Source organism: Pieris rapae, chromosome 14 (genome assembly GCF_905147795.1).
Source record: "Pieris rapae chromosome 14, ilPieRapa1.1, whole genome shotgun sequence".
Taxonomy (NCBI): Eukaryota; Metazoa; Arthropoda; class Insecta; order Lepidoptera; family Pieridae; genus Pieris; species Pieris rapae.
The window spans coordinates 8153979-8161249 of record NC_059522.1 but is presented as its reverse complement, the minus strand read 5'-3'; the positions used below and the strand labels follow the sequence as shown (position 1 = coordinate 8161249).

The 7271-nt window shown below is 35.0% G+C and overlaps 1 pseudogene; it reads right to left on the bottom strand.

Moving 5' to 3' along the window:
• Positions 1 to 1882: 1882 nt before the first annotated feature.
• LOC123689732 lies at positions 1883 to 4248 on the bottom strand (annotated as a pseudogene).
• Positions 4249 to 7271: the final 3023 nt, after the last annotated feature.

Genomic DNA, 7271 nt, shown 5'->3' with positions numbered 1-7271 from the left:
GATTAAAATTGCTTGATTAACTTCTGATATATTCTGTTGATTTGTTCTGTCATTATGTATAAAGTCTTAAAACCTAACGAGGTTTGGAGGCCATTTTGTTTTTATTTGATCTAGAATTTTTGGGTTATCCGCGACATAGACGACATTTTCGGTTTAAAGACAAGTTTTCTTTTACGGTACTTATACACACACTGATAGAATATCAATTGTTTCCATGTGTTTGAAAATCACATCTTATTTATTTATTTATTTTATTTATTAAAACTTCGTTGCAGTACATAAAAGGTAAAAAAAATTATTAAACATAATTTAATGAAAAGCAACATCTTATTAATGAAAACGTTGCAAGTGGACAAAGATTGGAGTTTCGATTAAGTCAGTGAGAAGTTCTAAGCCACAAAACTACAAAACAATGTCATAAATACAAAAGTTCTTATTTTCGCAAATCCAGTTTTCAGATATCAGAAAGTTAGACTTCCTATCAAGGTGGGGATGTGTGGGTAATGTCAACAAACTTTCAAATATTAACGTTCAACTTTTAAAGTATGAGCACTGTGGTGGAAAGGAAATGTATGAATCAGTGGAATTAACTTGGAAATTCAAGAATTTTGCAGTTTCCTTTTAGCTGGTAAATGCTAGTTTTTGTGAATGTCTGACAGGAAAAAGTGGATTTTAAATGTCACTTTTATATTTTTAAACGCGGGATTCGTGTCATAATGATAATACCATAGAAATGTTGCATTCTTTATGGCCAGAACTGTGTTAGCCACACTTTTTATGAGTTTAATGAATAAAAAGCTAAAAATATTATCATACTTTATAAGATTTTTCCTTTATGCAAAATATAGTCACAGATAAAACTAAACACAAAGCCTTAATAGCGCTTCGTTACCATGGTAACCGTTTTTACGCGGGAATCGTTACTATAGGAGTCGAATCTGTGCAAATATTTTGAATCTGTGTTCAAAATAACCTTTCAGTAAAAGTTACTTATATGAACGTCCAATAAGACGGTTGTACGGACTGAAACTTTAGTCTAACTTCCGGTTCACCAACAATCAGGTCGGAGTTGGACGTATGTTACACCTTCAAAATGGCGTATGTTTATCTTAGGGACCGCTTAGGCGAAATTTGTGTGTTTACTTGAGAATACATTAAGAGAAAATAAGAATGCAATAATTTAGCCAGTAACATAAATAACATCTAATTCAGATTGGATATGGTACGAAGTTTCAAGGCATGTTTAACAATATAAACAAATGATAATTTTGACAGTCAATTAAGATTTAATTATATATAAAGGGTATGAAATTGAAAAAATTTCTAAACCCATAGAGAAAGCAAAAACTATTAGGCATCTTTTCCATTACACGGTTGTTCAAACGTACGGTGTGTAAGCCGTACGGTTGAAAAAACGTGCTAGCTTGTACATGATACGGCAAAATCACCGCGCGAGACATTGGTAAGTACTGGCTAGTAGCGCTTTTTACTCGGGCTGTGTAGGACGTGCTGCGTCATGAATTTTCTTACGAAAAAAAAGATTATAGTTGCTTATTACATATATAGGAAAAAGAAAATAGAAAAAAAAGGGAAGTAAGGTTTTGGATACATCCGATTTTAGAAAAAAGGGAGGAATATGGCGCGTTTCATACACTTGTCAAGAATCAATTGAGAGAAGATGAAGACAAGTTTTACAATTATTTTAGAATGCAGAAAACTACATTCGACAACTTGCTCCAAAAATTATCCCAGGAACTAAAACATCAAGATACTTTTATGCGAGAGAGTATATCGCCCGCAGAAAGATTGGCTGTAACTCTGAGGTAAGTAGGTACAAAATTAAATGACATATTTTAGTTTAAAATTGTTTATTGTACACAAACAAAATTATTACATGTAATTGAATTTTAATAATTATTAATTTAAGAACAAGTAAATCAAAAAATACACTACGCTGAAAATGCTACTCAAGTGCGGTACTAAAATCGAATTCGTCTTCAATAGAAACTTGAGAATCTGCCGAGATACTTTCCGCATTTACACTATGTACAGATAATTGTGATTCGGGTCGGTAGTGGATTGGCTCTAAACCAGAACCGTGTCCAAAATCATGAGAAGACGTCTGTGGACGACTTATTCCATAGCTCGATCTAGCAGCTGTAGAATATCCATATGTTGACGATTGCGCATTTGAGGATGCTGTACCACTTAAATATCCTTGATGGCCTTGATCCCATTGGTTTCTTGATGTAGGTATATACTGAGTACACTGTCTTTGTTGAATATTTTTAATTATTGAAATTACTTGAAACTGAAAGTCTATCATATTTTCATCACTGAACTTGTCAACTGTATCAGCGATTCCCATAAAAAAGTTCATACTACGGCTTTTCTTTTTCTCATCTCGTTCTGCTGAATCCATAAACTTCATAAACCTAATGTCAACTTCACTTAGTTCATTTTTTCTTTTTTTTTAGCCCTTTGCGTCTCACTCCGTTCAGTGTATCCCGAGCTTGATTGATTCGGGACTGCACTATCAAAATTTTCATTACTGAGGCTAGAATCATGAACATGTTCAGTCATGTTAGAATCGGTCTTGCGATGCTCAACATTTTTTTTAGGAACATCATTTCATCATAGAACATATATTTTCTTATTTTTTTTGCTGAAGAACCAGACTTACATTCATTAATTTTTTTGTCATATTTTATCCAGCTATCTTTCATATTGGTCCACTTCTTCATCACCATTTGCCCTGAAAATAAATAAATAATAATTATTAAATTCAAAATTTATGAAAACCCCCGACCTAAACTGAATCGACCCCGACCTAAAATGGGCTTTTAGTATTTGAACCTGAACCGTTTTGTTTTATATACTACAGCTATAGAATTGGAATAAAAACCATAAGTTGCATCGTACGTGAAGTATGCCACTACATTTGGTTAGAACTGTATAAAGAATATATGAAAATGCCATCTAAAGAAGACTGGCTACACATTGCAAGCAAATTTCAAGAATCTTCCAACTTCCCGCTGTGCTTAGGAGCGGTCGATGGAAAACACATCAGACTTATTAAGCCAATTGATAGTGGCTCGATGTTTTTAAATTACAAACATTTTTTTTCTATAGTTTTGATGGCAGTAGTAGATAGCGATTACAACTTTATATTTGTTGACGTTGGCGCCTACGGAAAGGAGTGTGATTCCAGTGTGTTTAAAGAGACCCCATTTTGGAAAAATTTAACAAACAACGGATTAAATCTACCCGATGCAACACGTTTGCCTGGAATTGACTACGATTTGCCATATGTGTTCGTTGCGGACGAAGCCTTTGCTTTGCATTATCACTTGCTTCATCCATTTGGTGGTCATCAGCTTGATCAATTAAAACGTACATTTAACTACAGACTCACAAGAGCGCGAAGATTTGTTGAATGTGCGTTTGGCATTTTATCCAATAAATGGCGAATTTTTCACCGGCCAATGAATGTGTCCATCGATTTGGCAGTTGATATTGTGAAAACATGTTGTGTTTTGCAAAATTTTATACATAAGCAGGAAAACTTTCAGTTTCACAATGCGAGTGAAAATGAGTCCACCCTTGATTCAGAATCGGAACTAATCCAGTTACCTATCACGAATGCAGTTCGCGGAAGTTTGGCGGCTAATGAAGTTCGCAACAGATTTGCACAATATTTTGTATCTAACGAAGGTCGCCTCTCCTATCAAAACAACTATGCATAAGTAAAAAGTTAATAATTAAATATCTGTAACTTACCAAACTTGTTTTTCTCATCACCACTTAAATCTTCAAATGTGGGCTGGAAATGAATAAATATTTCTTTCCAGGAATCATATTTAAGCCGCTTATTTTTATAATCGTCGATGGTCTTATCCCATATTACAGGCCTTTCTTGAATCAACGTAATTAATAATTCTTGATTTATGTTCATTTTATAATAAAATCGCGAAACAGCGTATATAAGCGGTCACGAATCCGTGCGTACGTCCGGCACCGTCGACACACCCCGATAGACTGCCATACAACACTGGTGAAAATCACGCCGTGCGTAGACGCGGCGCGCCGAGGGGCAGTCACGGCGCACGCGGCCGCGGCGCCGTGCCTTGGCGCCACCGTGCATGTCGACAAGCTCATATAGTGATCCATACCACACTGACGACCGTGCCTACACGCGGCGAATTAACCGTAGATTTTCACGGCGAGAAACCGTGTAATGGAAAAGAGGCCTTATTTTATACAAACCGATAGCAACTTTTTTTCATTACAGTTCAACTTTATAGTCATAGTATAATGACAGTGTTGGTCTAGTGGCTTAATCGTGCCACACTGCGTACCCGGTCGTATATTCGATTCAAAATTTAAACCTTCGGTAAAAGCAAACCGTTGACCCAAAACCGTTATAAAAAAACTATCTTAGAAACGGATGCAGTGTGAAGCTAAAGTTTCTTAAAAAAATTTGCTTCTAAAAATAAATGATTGTTCAATGAGAAGCAACACACTCAAATATAAGAAATAGTATATAATCATAAAAAATGTTTTATAATAACGTGTTACTCAACTTTACTTGTCAATCTCTAAACGTACCAGAAAACCCTTAAATATATCGTTTACAGGCGATCGATTTTCACAGCTTGGTGCTCCATAAATCACAGTATAACTGCAATTCACACTCTTTCAAACTGAGGATGGGCGGATGTCCGGGAAGTGATCTATGTGGTCACGATTATTTGGAAACACGGGGTTTACTTGATATTAACCCTAAATCTCTAAAGCCTCGGAGAGAATTCTCTTTTGGTTAAAACTCAACTATTTTATATATTAGATGATGAAAAACTTAGCTATATTTGTATTTTTTTAAGGGTAATGCTCTTTAAATTACATTTGTTTTCTTAGTATACATAAACTATACATTATAATATAGCGGTCGTGATTATCTTAATGTTTTGTTGTGTACGTGGAACAAACAAACAGTGGGTACAAAACTTTTAAGGCCTTAGAATTCTGACGTAATGCGCACATAGAAATAAAGTCCATTAGTGCACAGCCGGGGATAGTGCCTACGACTACAGTGATGAGACTAAATTTTATAGTTTTATTATAAGAATGTAAGTTAAATAGCATTTTGGACCTTTTATTTTTTATATAATATGTGCAGTTGTAAGTTTTTATTCTCTAAGGGTGAATTCTTATACAAAACAATAATCTTATACAACAACAAAATTACTTATTTATTTTATGACAAGCGGCTCATCTGATCTTAAGTGATATCGCCGCTACAAGATATAACGAATATTTACTTGTTTCCTTCCGATTTGTTATATGGTGGTTTCGCTGTATATGTCACACAGTTACTTAAAGTTAACAGTTACTTAAAAATCAAAACTTCCTTTGTAAACAGTCAGTTATGGAAACAACTATCGTAACCTATAAAATAAATATATTCATTCCGGTATTGATTTACTGATTCAACTGGATTGTGAGTTCAAATCCCCTCTGTGCCATACGACCAACAAAACAAATTATGTGTGCTATAATTGCTCACGAAGAAGGACCTGAAAAGAAACTGTTCTATGCATTTATTGAAACTATAAACCAAGTTACGCGTGACGTAGATCAGACTCCTTACACTTCGCGATTATCATTGTACTTGGAAACAATCCAAAGAAAAACTACAAAGTGAGTCAGGTTTCGTGTGAAATGTATCTTCTTTAAAGACCTTAACTTTTGTAGCCGCGACAACATTATTTATATGCTTTGCTTATCTGTTAAGCCTGTTAATGTTTCAATTTAAAAAGTACAATATACACTCAACTTTACATCGTTAACGATGTCAACATCGTCCAATTCATATAGTGCAACAGGCAAATATAGTTGGGATATGTGCACGGAACGGTGGACGACAGAAACCCAAGGTAACTCTGAACTCACCCGGAGGCGAGAGACAACCCGGTAGACCGAGGCAACGTTAGTGCGATGGAGGTGACCAGGACATCGAAAAATTAGGGGCTCGAAATTGGACGCGGAAAGCATTGGATAGAAGTGTTTTTGAGGAGGCTTAATACGTGCTGTGCAATGCATTTCCCCAAGTAAAAAATAATAAGTATGTTAGGTTGAACGTATAGTACTGAAACTAACTACTATACTAGTAATAGGCTACATTGTATAGTCCAATATTGTCTCAGGCAAGACAAAACCAACCAACACGCTCCTAACAAATTATCCCTGACCAATAAAATAAAAAAGTGCGGAAAACTATGGGAGCTAATTTCTGGAAGCAATCTGTGAGATGTCATTGTTGTCATCGGTCAAAGTTTGTGTGCGTTATGCGAATTTGCATGTGTCATTATACTTAGGGTAGCTATTATCGCAACAGTAGTTAATTAAGTATAAACTTAGTGTTTTGTGCATGTAATTTTTTAAGCTATTGCATAGATTTTATCGCGGACTTTGAGCGCGGCGACCGAATCAAGAAATTTCGTAACGAAACCTACCACGCGATGACGTAATAAAGGTGCAGCCAAAACGCGTTTGAACGGAATAGAACGCATTCTGCGTATTCACATCTATCTGACGGGATCGGTGACATAGCGAAATCGCGGCCGGTGCAGCCTATTGCACCTATCGCGTTAGAGTTTGTCTCACTCTAACGCGTATTAGTCTGAGTTAAGAATAGTGGTAGATTGTCATTGTAGTATATCAAATAATAATAAGAAAAAAATGCATAAATAAAAAATAATAAGTTGATGAAAAATGCTATGCAATAGCTTTACATCGGCAGTCCCCGAGTGCCACACGTTTTTTTATAAGTCTGGCTTTACTTAAAATTCATTGGAATAAAGATTAAAATAGCAAAGTAAGAACAATTACAAAATACCTTGTTTCGCTTATCCCGCGCAAAACATTTTTGATTTAAAACAGTTCAAACAATCCGGAGCAATCATAAGTTGTTTTTCATTAAAGTTATCGACCTCAACACTCGGATCGGGAAAATTGCTTTATGCTTCGGTCTTATTGGTTTATACCCGAAGAATGGATTGAGTCCAACTGAACGCAAATGTATTTATAAACAATTTAAAATAAAATTTTGTTAAAGTGTATACTTTTATTAGTTATTTATCTATCTGCATCTATATTTAGTTATCTTCTTATTTTAGTTATTTGTATGTACTAAATTTCCTTATTGTATTTCGATGGTTTTCGATTTTGTTAAATAAAATCAGATTGAGAAATAAAATATCAAACGCATC